The 18,288-nt window shown below is 39.2% G+C and overlaps 1 protein-coding gene across 1 annotated transcript in view; it reads left to right on the top strand.

Annotated features, from left to right (window-relative positions):
• The window catches only part of THSD7B (thrombospondin type 1 domain containing 7B), a 755,959-nt gene that overhangs the window by 246,962 nt on the left and 490,709 nt on the right, over positions 1–18,288 (top strand). The window lies entirely within an intron of this gene.

Genomic DNA, 18,288 nt, shown 5'->3' with positions numbered 1-18,288 from the left:
GATAGAGAGTTAGAAACATCAATGAGAGAGAAACATCAATCAGCTGCCTCCTGCACATGCCCCACTGGGGATGTGCCTGCAACCAAGGTACATGCCCTTGACTGGAATCGAACCTGAGACCATTGCATCCGCAGGCCGACACTCTATCCACGGAGCCAAACCAGTTAGGGCTCTCATTGTGGTTTTAATTTGCATTTCCCTGGTGTCTAATGATGTGGAATCTTTTTTCATTCGCTCATAGTATATCTTCTTTTATAAAGCTGGTATCTTTTGCCCATTGGGGAAGGGTTGTGATGGATTTTCAGTATAGAATAATAATGCCCATGTTCTCCAGCAGTTGAACTTGGCTTTTCTCTCAAAGGTTACTTCTCTTCCTCCATATTTTTTTGTGTGATCCCCTGAGCTACCTAACATGTATTTAGATTCATTGATTTCCAAGCAGATGACCATAGCTGTGACATTTAATGTAAAAATGCATGTGAATCTATATTTTGAAAGTTTTACAAATTTGAATTATTTTCTTACCTCCTTGTAATATCCAATTGAGGGTTACTTTTAAGGTTCTTATGTGCCATACTCTAGTTCTGGGGTGAACAACATATGGCCCATGGGCCATATATGGCTCATAAAATCATTTAGTCTGGCCCTGCCAAGGTATTAGAGGTGAGTTAATTAATTGTTTAACCAAATATAGCAGGATAACTCTTAAGTTGATAATTTCGTATGGCCTTTGAATGTTGTTATAAATATCCAAATGGCCCTTGGCAGAAGAAAGGTTCTCCATCCCTAGTTGAATGCCCTAGCCCAGAAAATCATGGTATTATTTATAATATCGTATTTAACTCCTTCTGTTATATCCCTAGGTCATTCCATACAGAGGTAGCATTTTATTACTTAAGACTGTTCCCAAGTATTTACTCCTGTGTATTACTTCCCCTGTTGTTTTTTCTATCCTGTCCTTCAACATTCTGTCTTCCATTTATTCCATTTTTCAGCTTTATATTGGTCTTTTATTCTTTCCATTCATGTCAGCTTGAAGTATACCCTGTAATTATTCATTGCGTGTTGAATGCTGTGTTCATATGCAGTCCCTATTGTATAGACATGCTGCTGCTGACTGAGGGTCAGTGGGGTATGTGCTCAGATTGTTAAGTAATGTTAACTAGGTTACGCTTAGTCATCCCCATTCTCCTAGCAGAACACCTGAGAAATTCTTCAGATGACATTTTTTATCTTAAAAAGACTGAGTGAGTAAGGGGAGGATCTGCTCTTCTGGATCTAAAGGAGCACATTCATAAGGCAATTTGGCTGTAGTGTAGAGCCTGTGTAATACAGATGTGCGTCCACTCACTGACCAGTGCTGCAGTGGGAGGCCAGCAGGAGGCCTGCCACGGTGGATACCTGTTACGAAGGTTACAGCTCAGAAAAAAGAAGAGAGTTTTCTCTCTCTCTGTAGTCATTTGAGTGCCAGTTGTGGAACCTTAAACACTGCACTCCAAGGCCTTGAGTAGTTTGCCAGTCAATGGTCCATAATTCTGGGCACTGAATATAAGGAGAATTAGAGATACCACCAAACTGCCCTTTGATTGATGAAAATATTGCATTTGCTGTCATGATTCATTGTGAAATGCTCTAGGAAGCCCTCAATAATAGAAATATTCTTGCTGAAATTCTGCTATGAGTACTTTAGTCCTTTGGCTTAAGAATTGTATTTAAATGAAAGTATTCTATGTGAAAGGCTAACACATTGTGCCAAATACCAAATGCTATTATATGTGAAGGATGCTCTAATCTGAACTAGTTTAATGAAACAACATTCCATTTAATTTTTAACTTTCCTAATCAGTCTTTATTTAAAAAAGAAATGTGACCCTAGCCAGTTTTTCTCAGTGGATAGAGCATCAGCCTGCAGACTGAAGGGTCCTGGGTTCGATTCTGGGCAAGGACACATGCACGGGTTGCAGGCTTCATCCTCAGTAAGGGGCATGCAGGAGGCAACCAATCAGTGATTCTTTCTCATCATTTATGTTTCTCTCTCTTTATCCCTCTCCCTTCCTCTCTGTAATCAATAAAAATATTTAAAAAAAGAAATGTGTTATTATAAAAATTTATACAGATATAAATTTGTAGTGCAAAGAGTTAAAAAAAAATTCTCCTTCAAGCCTGCCTCAAGAATCTCAGGAATAGTTATTTTAAGTGAATTGGCATAAATACTTCTGGTTTTGTGTATACACAAAACACATATAAACACAGGAATACATAAGTATGCATTCAGATACATATGTTTCCTTAATACTAGTGGCCTAAGGAGCGCGTGCGCGCGCACACACACACACACACACACACACACAGATAAATGAATGCATGTAAAGCTGATGAAATTTGAATAAGCTAAGTAGATATTAACAATGTCCACTTCATGGTTTTGAACTCTAGAATGCAAGAAGTTACTATGGAGGAAACTTGGTGAAAAGTATACAGGGCCCTCACATTTTTTTTTTTTTTTTTAATATTCCTGACTCTATCATCACTTCGCAAAAAAAAGAGGTATCACCAGGAACCTGCGTTTCTTAGCACTATCAGTGAAAAAATACTCCTTCCCTGGGGCAGGCTACTCCCAATGCCCAACCTCAGTGCTCACCATTACAGACTCAGACTTACGTGTAATCCTGTTTATTATAACTCTTATCTGCTAAGTACTTGGGTAGTAGATACACTGAACTCAGATTTTAATATGGATCAAGACATAGATAATTTATTTAAACTGTTACCCAAAGCTTCCTACGTATAGTGGTTTTTACATATGACACTCATACTTTAATAACTGATGCACCGATAACATTTTTTAACTGAAGAAAGAAATGTTATAAAATATATTAGGTAACAATACAAAGTAAACATAAATAATACTCAGAAATTAATGACAACAGTTAAAACTTTGTTAAATATTCTTACAAATTCTTAATATTTTCACTTGACAATCTAAATTAATTAAGCAATAATCATATATAATGTTTTTCTCTTCTCATGTAAAATTTATAACTTTTATGTCTTTTTAGTAAAAGGTGAAAGATTTATGTGATCTGAAGAGAAACCAGAGTATATCTTTTAAAAATTCATTGCATTGGTTAGAAAATTTAGCACAATAGGAAGGTCATAACATGTTAGCTGATACTCCTGCCTTATTTCTGACCTAAATATTTAAAAATGTTTACTTCTAAATGATTTGGTTGTTTGTTTCTTTATTTGTTTTGGACATTGAATGTCTGATTATTGTTAACTGTGGAAGTTATAGATAAATAGTACTTAGAAATTACATCATATTATAAAATATATCATATCTCTATATATGTACTTATTGAGAAGAGTTATTGCATTTTCTCCCTCTATCTATTCATACAGTAAGTTATATTAGTAGATATCCCAATGCTGATCCATTTTTGCATTTTTAGAAAAAAAATACCTTGCTCTTTTATGTTTTCAATTATTTTAATGTTTAATGTGCTTGCTGGGTGAAATTTCCAGTACCATGGACATAGTAGTAACAGGAATATTTTTGAGTGATTGTCATCTGGAATTTTTGCACATTTATTTTATAATGCAATTTACTATAAATACAATTTAATTTTGTAAGAATTTTTTTTTTATATAGAATCACTCACCAGACCCTGGTTTTCTTCTGGAGTTACCTATCTCATGTACAATTGGTACTAGACACATGGAAACCTAATTAATACTTGTCCTAATTAATAATGGTCCCTTATTTTTATGTGTGAATCTAATTCCTCTGATCAAATTAAAGGGTTGTCAAAACATGGGATTTGTGAAGTCTTCTCTAGGACTTTGTATCGGTGCCTAGGAAAGGGGCTGGGAGTTAATGATCTGCTTTCCCTTGAGGAAGCAGTCAGTGCAGTGGGTCGGAAGGGAGATTTAGTGGTTCTATTAATGGCAATTGCAGTTCAGTTAGCATGTCTTATTTGACAGTGATTTGTGTTAAGTGGGTACTTTCTGCTTCCAGAATATTTACTTCTGTGAAGCATATATTCTTTCCCTTTAAAACTGCACTGCTTATTGCTAAGAGGTGAGCAAAGGTAAGTGGCCTAATGTGGACCCCATCACATTACCTCTATTTAAATTTTTGGACTTTGGAATCATTAACAAAGACATTTAACATTCTGACCTTTAATGCATGCCTCTATTAACCTGGCTCTTAGTTCCACTAGCCATTTCTCATTCTGTGTCTCACTTATTTCTAATAAACTCTACTGGCTGATCTCAGACCCGAAAAATCTGTTACAGATTAGTTCTTCCATCTGCTGTTTTTATTGGTGTGGGATCATGTTTCTTTTCTTGATCAGACACCTGATTTTTTTTTTTTTTTTTACTTTTAAAAATATGTATTTCTTAGTTTTTCTAAAGAAACATCTCTGGTGAAGTCCCTATTTTTTTCTAAGTTTTCAATTATTAAACAGTCAACATCCTTTATGACTATAAGGGTACCTTCAACTTCAAGGGACACTTTTAAATGGACCTGATTCTGTAGGTACTTCTCATTCTTTCAGATGGTATGTAAGCAGGGCCATAGGCAGCATAAACTGCATAATTGTGTGAATTATACAACGTCACCTGCTGGGAGGGGGAATGTTAGAAAGAGATATCGTTTTGAGCATCAACTGGAAGATGGAGTTTGGCTAGAGGAAGCTACTGGAGGATGGAGTTTGGCTAGAGGAAGCTACTGGAGGATGGAGTTTGGCTAGAGGAAGCTACTGGAGGATGGATTTTGGCTAGCAGAACCTGGCCAGATTTCAGCACTGCTTGCCCCCCTCCCCCAGCTTGGCAAGATGACTTTTTTGCAGGCTTGACCTGTACAACCCTATGTAGAACCTGTATATCAGCATTCTTCAATTATCTTCATACTCTCAAGTATTCATCAAATATTTGCTACCCAATTCCCTTTTCATTTAATATCTGGGTCAGAATTGAAACTCCTATAACCACATTAATTTATTTACATACTTATTAAAAATTTGCTGAATGATGACTATCCACTGGTCTATATCAGAGGGACGGGAGTTACAGTGATGAGCAGGACAGATAGAGTGCCTGTTTCTGGGGAAGTTGTATAGTAGTGAGCATTTAACTCCATTTATGTTTTTATTTAAATGTCTATACAGCTGTTCATCTTGGGCATAATGTTTCTTTCAAACTGGTTATTGAAAAAAAAAATCCTAATCTTTTTTCCTTGGCAATAAGCACTTTATTAGCTCAAACATTATTATATGGACTCTTAGGTAGAAGTATATGATGCTGTCCTAACAACAGGGTTTTTGCAGCCTAATTGAGGAGAAGAAATGTCTATTTCATGGAGAATATCGTCATCTGCAGAATAAAATACATCCTCAATGAATGAGAACTGTAGATGTGTTTAGATACGATAGGATTAATCAAGCATATTTTTTTCTTTCCAACTAGAGTTGGCATAACTGAGTGAAGTCGGTGTGAGGTCAGGGAATTCCAGATGGATGTTTAAACTAACCATATGCTGATTTGGGGCAAGTCATATAACCACTTTAGGCCTTGTTTTTCTCATTTGTAGGAGCAGAATATTGTAGAAGAGACCATTGAGCTCTCTCCCATTCCAAGGCTCCATGAGGGAGCATATCTCTGATCTCCGAGGGAAAGGATATTCCACGTAAGGCCCCACTTGCCTTGGAATCTGTCTGGTTTCCCTTGAGACAGAAAACCGCCTATGAAACATGTCTTAACTCAGAATAGGATTGAGAAGTTTCTTTTTTTCTAAAAATGTAGCAATGCATACCTGTTTTTGATCATTATAATATGAGAAAATAACTATAAATATTGAATTAATTATTCATGTTAAGTAGAGAAGATAGACTGGTTATTACCTGGTGGACTGCAAGATATGGCCCTATCTCTGTTCTCAGAATAAGAAATCTGTCATTTCCTATACTGTGGTGATAGGCCTGGGTCCTGTTTGGATCCTGTTGGGCCAGATTAGAACAAGATGGTTCAGGAAAGGGAACACTGGTTCTCACATGAGGTGCTTCATCATGATCTGTAACCTGCACAGGGAGTCCCTGAAAGCTCCCTGACTTTTGTGCTGAGTTCTCTATTTTAAAGATCTTAAGCTGCCAGAGGTCTGAAAATTATCTAAACAAACATAACTACTTACTCATTCAGGGTCCCCCCCCCCCAAATAATTGTTATGATGAACATGCCCTATCTTTGAGTTTCATTGGGTTGAACAAAACAATATTTGTTAAAGCACCTCAGCTAAAAAAGTATAAATGTTTTACAAAAATAACACAATTATTGAAACTGAATCTATTTGTGGTTTACTACTCTAGTTTTACTTTAGAAATTTGATTCATCTACCCTTTTGAAAATAGGTAATAACATTTTCAGAATTAGTGTTTATTTGCATTTAATGACCTATAAATACATCATGTTGCTTTTAATAGAAAATCATATAAGTGCATTTTAAAATTAAATAATTGTTTTTATCCTATTATTTTTATGCCTTTTCTCTCAAATTATGACTTCCTAGAAAATAACTGCAATATTTTAAAATATTTGTCATTGTCCTCTTGGTATTATAACCTATTTTGCTCTGATGTATATAATTGTAAAATATTAGGTTATACAACTTCTCAAGATGGTTTTTTAATAACATGACTGCTACTTAAGCAAAAGACAAATTCATAAAATTTTTACAGCTTATCAGCTATTTTAAATAATTCACATTCCTTTTTAAAATATGTTTTTACTGATTTTAGAGAGAGGAAGGGAATGGGAAAGAGAGAAAAACATAGATGAGAAAGAAGCATAGATCTGCGGCCTTCTGCACGCCTCCTAGTGGGGAATGAGTCTGCAACTTAGGTATGTGCCTTGACCAAACCAGTGACCTCTTGGTGCATGGGTTAATGCTCAATCACTGAGCCACTCTGGCTGGGCAAATTATTTGTACTATTTACATGCATCAGAATTCTACCAGAAAATAGCATATCTTATTGGTTAATGCATTATCTCCTGCTTATTGTAATGAAAAAATTAGCAGATAGATTCCAGTTTCACAGATATTAAGAAACACAGTAGCCAAATTAAAAACATAGGTTTCAGCCTACAGCCATGGAAATGCACAGAGTCTAAGAATTTCAGAGCTCAAGCCTGGAAGTCTAACATGGTGATGAAGAGGGAAAAACAAACTCATGCTGGCTGAGTTCAGGTCTTGCCTCAGCCACTTATCCTATATAATAAAAGGGTAATATCCAAATTGACCCCAACAGCAGAACCACTGGTCACTATGACACACACTGACCACCAGGGGGAAGATGCTCAATGCAGGAGCTGCCCCCTGGTGGTCAGTGCGCTCCCACAGGGGTAGCTCTGCTCAGCCACAAGCCAGGCTGATGGCTGCCAGCACAGTGGTTGTGGCGGGAGCCTCTCCTGCCTCCTCAGCAGCACTAAGGATGTCTGACTGCAGCTTAGGCCTGCTCCCCGCTGGCAAGTGGGCATCCCCCGAGGGCTCCCGGGCTGCCAGAGGGATGTCTGACTGCCAGCTTAGGCCCGATCCCCAGGGGAACGGGCCTAAGCCAGCAGGTGGACATCCCCCAAGGGTTCCCAGACTGTGAGAGGGCACAGGCCAGGCTGAGGGACCTCCCACCCCCCGAGTGCACAAATTTTTGTGCACCAGGCCTCTAGTTAATTATAGAAGCTTGGATAGATTTTTAAAACTTTCCCTTATTGGATACTAGAGATATTAGCAGTACTTACGTCAGAGAGTTGTTTTGCTAATGAAATCAGGATATATTTGTAAATTGATTGAATGGAACACAATTTAAGCTCACCCTGTGTGCTATTCCTTGCATTCCCAATGGGGGTGATACTGACCTCATGGCATCCACAATTGGTTCTTCAGGTATGTGTGGTGTGAAAATGTCATAGGAAAGAGAGAGACAATTAGGGAAAAATGTTTGCAAAGGCTCCTTAGGGAGAAGATAATGTAACAAAAGTGAGAAACACTGGGTAGTTTATTTATTATACAGAAGCTCAATTGCTAAGAGATTTGTCCAAATCACACAGGTAGTGGGAGGCTCTCGGTTTGATGGTTTTTTAATGATAGTATTTTGCCAATTGGGTTTTCAAAATCATACTCCATAAATTATTCATAAGATTTAGTCCCCAACCTGTTAATAAGAAAGATTTTTGAAGATATAAATCTATACTGTACTCTCTGCTACCTCTTTCCCAATTCTGACACAATGCTTGGGTATATGTGGGACCCCACTCTTGGATCCAGGTTGGAAGCTACTAATTTTTAATATTTGCCTTGACACAGTGAAGAGATATATAGTGTATGACTAACGTATCCAATTGGGCCTGGGAAAAAGGAGCTTTCATTCAGTTTTGCAATGCAGAAGTGTCAGTTTGTAATTTTCGTTTTACGTCTAAAAATTCATAATGTGGTCCCTTATATAATAGAAAGAACTATTCTGCATTTAAAAAAGTTACTATCATATTTCTTGTCCTTATCACTACTTAGGGGCCTGGTGAATCCCATGAGCCTTCCTTTGAAGCTGAATTTACTTGTTCAGTCTAAAACAAGTTGCAAATTTTAAGCAGCATAGGCTAACAATAATGTCCAGTACAGCGAGGCCTTCGTTTTTCTCTCCTGTTAAAACAGAATGTGCATATTTATTTTAGGGGCAAATAGTTTCTTGACCCTCTAAAATAAAAAAAAAATATTTTAATTTATTTTTCAGTTGCAGTTAAAATTTGATGATGTATTTCTTTGGGGTGTAAAATATATTGATTAGACATTTATATACCTTATGAAGTGATCATCCTGATAAATCTAGTACCCATCTGACACCATATATAGTTATTACAGTATTATTGACTACATTCCCTATACTGTACTTCACACCCCCAGGACTATTTTAACTTAGAGGGTATTATACTTTGTGAAATAAGTCAAAGACAAATATATGATTTCACTTAAATGTGGAATCTAAAAAAAAAAAAGTGAATGAACAGAGAAAACAGAAACAAACTTAGGATACAGAGAACGAATTGGTGGTTGTCAGATGGGAAGTGCTTGGGGAGATGGTGGGAAGGTGAAAGGGACTAAGAAGTACACATTTTCCTACTTGGTTTTTGTTCCTTTAGAAAGAGCTTTAAGCTCTGGTTTTAGCAATGTTGTTCTTGAGGACTATGTCACTTTAGAGAATATGGATTTCCCATTCTTAAAACTTCTTGTTCAGTTATTCCCTGGTTGAGAGACCACCTTCTAAATCAACATAGATGGAGGTCTGACTTGCTTTGTTCAGATGGACTGACGGGACATCTTGTGCCCAGTCCTGAAGTCTGAAAGTCCAGGCTTCACTTTCTGTCACCTCCTTCTGACCTTTCTTAGCAGGTCTTCCTGTTCCCTTTTCCTTCTCTGCAGCATCCTTATCATGTTGTTTGTTTGTTTATTTGTTTTTGTGGTTTTCAAACGTCTTTCTTCTTTCCAGTTCTTGTCCAGTGGATCTAGGAACATTGTACTGTTAGGCTGTCCTTTCTCAGTTGATGGATTGGAGAGGGTTGACAAGGAGACAGAATTGTGCTGGTGAGACTGTGTGTACCAGTGCAGGCTGAGCTTTGCACATACTTGTCGACCTTCCCCAGTTTCAAAGCTGCCAGAATGGTTTCTTTGGTCATTATTTACTCTAAGAAAATATTAAAAGGGGGGAAGGGTGCTTATTGGGAACTCATTATAATACCTCGGGAGTGGCCCTAAACTAAACTTAAGATGAAAGTAGTCATTATAATATAATTTTATCTACTCCCTTACACTTTCAGTAATAATCATAAATACCTTTCGGAATCACATAAAAAATACCAACCCAGCTCCTCATTCTCCTTTAACAACACTCCCCTCCCCCCCACTCCCCCTTTTTTCGGTCTATTTGATCTCCCTTGAAGAAAATTTTGGAAGTGGACTCAATGTTCACTTATTTATTTTCCTGATAAATTATTACTCTTACAACAGATTTTTCTATCATAATTCATTACAAAGATAACATCATACTATAGTGTAGTATTAAAGGGTCTGGGCTTTTAAGGGCCCTAGTTCAGTGTTTATCACTTATTAACTTTGTTGTTTTAAGCAAATAATTTATCTTTACTTATTTCATCTATAAAATGGGAACAATAATTGTGCTTACTTTGGAGTGATTGTGATGAATAAATGAGAAATTGCATTTAAGTGCTTAGCACAGTGCCTAGAACCAAGTGGGCTGCCAATAGGCATTCACCATCTTACCTAATAATAGGCAAACATATGAATTGACTGTCCCTCCACTACACTCACCAGCCAATCAGGAGAGTATGCAAATTAACCCAAAAAAAGATGGTGGTTAATTTGCATATGTAGGCCCCCAGCATCCTGGGTCCCGGGAACATCATCTGGCACCCAGGTCACTCCGAGGTAGGCCACATGTGGGCCCTGAGCAGCCTAGGAAGGGCCTGAGCCAGGGGGCTCCTGAGCAAGGCCTGAGCCTGTGATCAGAGCTGAGAGGTCCCCTGCCCAGGCCTAAGGCCTCGGCCAGAGGTGTTAGGCCTAGGCAGGGGCGGAGCCCGCGATCGGAGGGAGCAGGGGCGGAGCCAGCAATCGGAGAGAGCTGGGGTTCCTCTGCCCAGGCCCCGAGGCTTTAGGCCTGGGCAGGGGCCAAGCCAGGGATCGGTGTGAACTACAAAGGAAACACCTTTTCTGACCACTCATTGGCTAAGCTCCCTGTATGCTACTGGTAATATTCTTAGTAACTTGGGTAATAAGAGTCCAAGAGGGTGATCTAGGGGTTTTCCACCATACTCCTGGAGAAAAAAACTAAGGTCCGCTGCTGGAGGGATAAGAAATGTCATATCCTGCCCTAGCCAGTTTGGCTCAGTGGATAATGCCTCGGCCTGCCAACCACAGGGTCTGGGTTCAATTCTGACCAAGGGCATGTATCTAGGTTGCAGGCTTCTCCCTGGCTGGGGCCCAGGTCAGGGCTCATGCAGGAGGCAACCAATCAAAGTGTTCCTCTCACTTTGATGTTTCTCTCTGTCTTTCCCTTTCTCCTCCACATTCTCTAAAAATCAATGGAAACATATCCTCAGGTGAGGATAAAAAAAGAAAGAAAGAAAGAAATGTCATATCCTATGAAAGACACATCTTGAAAATGCCTAAAGAAAGTTGTAATTTTTTCATAGTAAAGGGACTGGAGTCCGTGTTGATGAAAACACCTTGGTGGCTGTGGTGACTGGCAGTGGCTGCAGCAGTGGGGTGATGGGGATGGTGCCTTCCCCTGATCAACCTGGTTGCCTCCCTCAAAGGGAGGCCAGACTGCGGCTTAGACCCGCTCCCCAAGGGGAGCAGGGAGTGGGCCTAAGCCGTCAGAAGGACATCCCCTGAGGGCTTCCAGTATGTGAGAGGGGGCAGGCTGGGCTGAGGAACCCCACCCCCCAGTGTACAAATTTCGTGCACCGGGCTCCTAGTTACATTAATAAATGAAATAGTCTTTTGCAATCATTCTCTCAATTAGCTCTTGTCATTGTTTGCAGAGTGCTGAGTATGAGTGCTCTTGCACTAAAACCCTTTTAATGGGTGGACTTCTGGCATTGCATATCCTGTTGATGATATCTCTGGAGATAACTCTTTCTCTCACTTGCCTCTCTGCCTCTTCACTTTTTCTCTTTGCTTGACCACTTCCTCATATTTCACTTATCTCCTTTCCATTCTCTCTCATCATTGATGGTATTTCTAACTCTATAAGCTGTAAAAGATGCCATTTAGGTCAGCTCTTTCTTTTCCCATCCTCTCTGGACTGCCATATCAGCTTTTAGCTAGAAGTCTGATGAACAATCAGAAAAAAATTCTCAAAGTTGGAACAGAGAATATCTGATGATAAAATATATATATTTAGGAATGGATGCTACTATGTTTCTCCCTGAATGATGTAATTGTTGTATTTGTTTCCGATTACTTACTAAAATTGTATACATACTTCATTTATTTTGTCTTCATTTTTATTCTGGATATTGATTTTTATCTTTGTTTATAGTGTTGTTAATCTGTAGCACTGAGAAAAATCACTTGTTGATAAACATTTAGCAAGTGGCTATGTGAAGTGAATGAAATTTGGAAAGCTTTTTAACATGTGGCCAAATTTCACATAATCATTTCTAATTGCAGGAATTATTTTTAGATATTAAATTTGCTGTACATACACACCCATCCTCCTGCCAAATTGCATTGCATAGTACTTTGCCAAGAGAGTTACAATATGGCTAAAATTAAACTTTATTACATGTAATAGGATGAGCTGTGCTTTCATTCTTTAAGCTGACTATAAGTGCTAGAAGACAGATTTTGTTTTTATTCTATCCACTAAGCTGAAAGAATGATACATTATTTTGCAAATCCCAGTGGCAAAAGGCAGTTGAAATAGCACATGAAGCTTCTTGAAGGAAAACAGCTTTCTGGTTAAAATTGTAATATTATTTATCTTCCCCTTCAACCGCTTGACTCCTTCAGTCTGCAGAAGAGGCCTATTTATTTTAGCAGCGAGGTGGATTGAATTTCTGCCAAGTCAGTATACTCACTAAATGAATATGTCAGAGGCAATATTGTTTCTCAAAAATCATTTAGAAAGCAGCATTTTTGCATAAGTGAGCTCTTTCATTAGTGTTGGATTAAATCTTAGCAATTGCTGTTTCTATGATGGTTATTTCTTGGAGAGCCTGTGGAATGTGGGGGTCCTGACTTTTGATGGGGATTCCCTTTGGGGTTTGTAGTGCCTGCATTTGGTTTGGAAAGTGGAAGTGAAGAGAACTTCTTTGTCTAATGTATTTGTGCAGGTTGATGTCATTCTGGAAATCAAATCTGTTGTGTAAAAATCAACCAGAGATGGAATATGTTGTTTGTAGGAGTACTTTGTACCCCTCATAGAAAGCAGACAGATAATCCAGGTTTAAGAGTTCTCAGGAAGTAGCATGACCTTTATGTTCTTTTCATCTCCTTGAAAATACTAGGACAAAAGCACTGTTTTGTGACTAATTTCTTTACTATCGTCAAAATACTTTTTTCTGTCCAGAGGAAAAGGTGAACTCGTATGTGCTATGATGAAATGACCTCAAATACTTTCTGAATTTTGAAAGACTGAAACATTTTTATTCAATAACAGATATATTTAAAAAATGAGAAAATCCCATCAACTTCTATAACAACTCTTTTTACTTTAAGCAAATATAACTAATTTTAAAATAAACTAGAGAGAGATGCTAGGTTATTAATATCATTAAGTATTATTATACAATTTCATTTTAATTTACTTTTGAGGAGTTAAAAGACATTGAAGTTTAGATCTTACAAAATGGCCATCAGCAGGGGTGTGGAGGTAATATATTCTTACTGAATCCTTGCCAACTTATTTCTGTATTAATTCACATAAGTTTGAATTAGAGCTTGATAGAGTTTCAAAGAACAAAATGTGAAGGAACTAATTTTTCTTTACAATGGCAGTCACATGCTAATGATCACAACAGGCATTTTTCTTCTTAATTACAATTCATTTTTGATTGAATTAGTATGCTCATCTGAAATTACCTTGTGATTAAGGAAAATCATGAACTTTGTACATTTCTAGAATTTAAAATAATTTTTTTAAACATTCAACATATCATCTACCAGAATATTTCCCCCTTGTTAATTGCTATGAACATGCTGTTCATGGAGTAATTCATTATTTAAGGAAACTTTGCAATCATTAGTAGCAGACTTTCACATTTCTTGTAAGGCAGGTCAATGTAATAATTGCAAATAAAAAATTCCAGGTTAGGTACTAAAATATTAATGAAATTGCATATGTACAATTGCTTATAATACTGTGCCATATTCCCTAGCATTTAGAAAGCTGCCACTATGCCGTGATGCCAATATATCCTAGTTACATGTTATTTGGGCTCTTTAACACTTTGTGGCAACCAGAGGGCTCTGTATGAGCTAACATTGCTGCCTACAAAGGCTAAGTGGCCTATGAGACCTTGGGTAACTGCTTATCTAATCAGGCAGTTGATTAACACCGGAATGACAGAAGGCCTCAAGGTGACATGGTCTAAAAGGCAGCTGAGAAAGTGGGGCAAGGGACAAGCACAGCCATGTACTGAATGGACACACTGGGGGAAAAGAGTTAGTAAGTAGAATAAAGTCATTTCAGTCCATAGCTCCAGAGCAAGGAGTGCAGGTAAGCAGAAAGCAGCAGTTTTTCCTGCAGACATCATGGCTGGAGTTTGGCCAAGAAGAAATGAGGCCCCATGAAAAGTAAAATGCTTCTACCATCCAATTCCAGGTGGTCCAGGTCATGGCCCCCACTCAGCCACTCCCAAAATAATTTTGTTACAACATGAATAGCTGCCAATTAAACAGGTAAATGGTTATTTGAAGTGGAGCAAATGTTGGTCTTCCTAGCTACTACCTCCTACTTAGTGAGGGGCGTCTGGGAGGAGGTATGGAGAAGTACCAGTGAAGGGGGAGAAGGGTTTGGATTTTGCTTAAAGGGTTAAGTGGAGGCTGTGACATTCCTGGGAGCTACCTTAGAAATGTTTTGGCACTGGCTGCTCCAGTCATGGTCACTGTGACTCCTAAGCAAATGTTCTTGGTATAAATGACCTCATATGTGCTGCCTGATGCCATCATTCCAGGAAAGGAGAATCAACCCCCTGGGATAAGACTTAGGCTTCCTCTGCTCTCAGTTTGCTGAGTGAAGGTCTTTGGAAGCACCTGATGTCTTTGGAGCTCATTTTTCAGTAAAATTGGTGAATTAAACTAAATTAGCTCAAAAACTCCCTTCTAGCACTAACAGTCAATAGGTGTAGAAATATCCCGTGTTCACTTTTTTTGGGGAGATGACTACCTAAGTGGTCTGAAGCTGGTAAGTGCTTTGTGACTGCCTCTTGATTTATTTGTAGAACAAATGTAGCCCAGGGGGTTTGAGAGAGAGAGAGGTTGACCCAAGCACATTGATTCAGTGCTTAAATGACGCGTCTGAGACATGTCGCCTGAGACGGGAAGAATTTATTGATATGGATAAAGATCCCCTGTCTGTCAAAGCTGCAGGTGCTGCAGAGGCGGAAGTGCTCTGACAAATGGCCTCAATCCCACCCCTGTGCCTCCCATTATGCCACTTAATAGTCCCCAGGGAAGGCCCGCCTTGTTCTTCTCCAGAGCCCCATGTCCCTCTCTCCTACTTTCAAATCTTAGTAGTACCATTAGCCCCACGTATTTATCAAAGGGGACCTCAGGGAACTTAACCCCACACCTCCCAATAATCCTCAACAGTCCTCCAAAAATAATCCATAGAAGCTTAATATCTGTAAAAACAAACAGTTTTAAAACGAGTTCCCCAGTCTCTTTCCAATTGCACTGCCAACCTGGAGCCTTGCTGACACAGACAATCTAGAGCTCCCAAGGAGATGTAATGCAGGCCTACTGTGTGCTTGATCGCTGCACTGGCAGATTGACTAATTTCAACTCAGGTACAGAGGTTATAGCAGCAAGTGTCTTCTGGTCTTATTGCTGAGTGGTTTGGGGTACCTTCTCAGCACTGATCATCAGACGCTTAAGTCTGTCTGACTGGTGTTGCAGGGAGACAGCCATGGCAAAGGAAAAAAAAGTAACTGTTAACAGCTTTCCAGTCTTGTTAGAGCCCATGGACTCATGTATGGTTAATGTCCACCCACACTGAAATATGGGCTCCATGCGGGAAGGGGCCTTAACTATTGCACTAATTATTCTGGTTTGAGCACCTGACACCATGTTAACACATGGGAGGCACTCAACAATGCAGGTTGAATAATCAATGAAGAGGCTACTTGGTGCTGTGGTTAAGAGACACACCCCTGGGTCCAAATCCCAGCTCTTCTGCTCACCAACTGGAAATGTGGGAAAGAGAGTAAATATTTCTGTCGTAATTTCCTCATTTTTAAACTAGGACTACTAATAATATATATCTCAAAGCAGTTATACAGCTTAACGTGATTGATACATTTATAACTGGTGCCTGCCATGCACTAGAAATGTCTTTTTAACTAAGAAGATTAATTTAATCAGTTTGCACTCCCTGATTCCTTGTCCTTCATTATCAAGGTTTTGTTTTTAGAACTAAAATTGAGTTTGTGAGAACACATTGTAATAAGCCTGGCTCCAGACACAAGCCTTCTTCTGCCTTAGGACCTCTGGATACGGGCTTTCTGCTTACCTGATGCTCTGAAGCACCTCTTTCCATCAAGTTTGTTAATATGCTACTTGCCTTAGGCATCTTGACTTAGAGCTCTTTGAAAGCAGACACCATTTAACAGCGCCTGATTGAGCGTGGGTGCTCAGTGGTTAGAATGAATGCATACTTACTCAGTGAATGGCTGTCCTGTGTGTCAGCCATTGCTCCCTCCTAGGAAAGAAATCCCCCCCCCCCGCCCCCACATCTCGCTGGTTCTTTTTTACCCACAATCCATCAGTGTCAGATGTTCATCTTCAGTCCTGGTCACACCAACCTCCCTTCCCACTGTTATCATCACCAGCACTGTCTCTGTTTGATCATCAACTTTCGTCACCTTCCCTTTTGCTTTCCACCCACACCTGTTCGCTCTTCTTTTTTTAAAATATATTTTTATTGATTTCAGAGAGGAAAGGAGAAGGAGGGAGAGAGGAGGAAAGAGAGAGAGAGAGAGAGAGAGAGAGAGAGAGAGAGAGAGAGAGAGAGAGAGAGAGACATCAATGATGAGAATGAATCATTGATTGGCTGCCTCTACTGGGGATAGTGCCTGCAACCTGGGCATGTGCCCCTGACCAGAATCGAACCTGGGCCCTCCAGTCCACAGGCCAACACTCTATCCACTGAGCAAAACTGGCTAGGGCTGCTCTCTCTTCTTTTACCTGTCTCCTCCACTGGCTTGTGCCCTTGACATTTATATTTCTAATCTTGCTTTGCCCTGCCATTTATTTAAGTCAGGTCAAATCCTTTTGGTAAGCTGTAAAAGAATTAATTTCAAACAAAATGTTATTATTTTTCTTTGCAACCTTTTACTTTTCTCATTCACCCTCATAATCACCTCAGGCTGTCCCATTGTTCATTAGAAACCCTTTTTTTTCCTCATGGGTTACGACTTCTTCATGACAGTATTTTTAAAAATTTTATTTTGTTATTGTTTTGGATTATGCTGGTTAGAGCAGTGATTTAGTGGCAACTTTATCCAATTCAATTCACATCGCAGGTAGTGTGAGGAGACAAAGTAGATGGCGTGAGTCACCTCCCAATCCCCTCATGCCAGTCTCTGTCTTTGAAGCGATTCTAATCTGATTAGCTGGATGGAAATAACAAAGGAAATATTTAGACAATAGTGTAAGCCCATCCATAAGACAAACCCTTCTGAACTTAAGTCATTTGCTCACAAACTCTGAAATGCTCCAAAACCACCTTAGCCTGGGGCCCTTCTGTGAAGTGTGGTTATGCATTGGTGTTCTTTTCCGTGCATTTTAGGTATTGCTGTCCTAGTTACTTTTATGTTTCAAACTCCACAGGGATCAATATCTCACCTTCTCTTTCCTCTGTGTGTTTTCATGGTGCCAGGATGGGGACCCGTTCTGGGCGTTCTCTGGGTGCAGGGCCCCACAGGAAGAGCTCACAGGCTCCTAGTTTTCAGTCCCTGTCGCTCCTTAGACACTCCTGTGCCTCTGGGTAGCCTCACTAATGAAACTGACTTTCAGGGCTAATTCTGCAATCACAGATCCTGATTATTCTTCTTATTTTAAAAATCATTTTTCTACTGTCTTGGAGAGCTCCACCGCAGGGGAGTAACAGCGGTAGATTGGTTATGCTAAACACCACCTCAGGAGTTCAATTTTGATTTTTTCCACAGCAGCCCAGTCATTTATATCTTTGAGATGGACTCATCTTGAAACTTCACAAAGCCATTTAATTTTTAAAATCATAACTCTAGGTATTATATCTATATTCTTGGTCCTCTCTTGACTCCCAGGGAATACTCTGTGAGGCAGGAAACTCAAGTGCATGCCCTTGTTGAATACCTTTTTTATTGTTGTTTTTTCTTACTGCAAATGCTAATACTGTGCAGCTGAGCTGTGCATATTAGAGAGTGTTTTATATTTTGTTTGCATTTGCCCTTCTAACCATGAAGCTGATATGGGGCAAGGAAGCACGCAAAGATGGTAGAGATTCTAGGGATATC

This window comes from Myotis myotis, unplaced genomic scaffold, assembly GCF_014108235.1.
Source record: "Myotis myotis isolate mMyoMyo1 unplaced genomic scaffold, mMyoMyo1.p scaffold_m19_p_8, whole genome shotgun sequence".
Lineage (NCBI taxonomy): Eukaryota > Metazoa > Chordata > Mammalia > Chiroptera > Vespertilionidae > Myotis > Myotis myotis.
The sequence above is the reverse complement of the archived record's forward strand: the minus strand, read 5'-3'. Positions and strand labels throughout refer to the sequence as shown.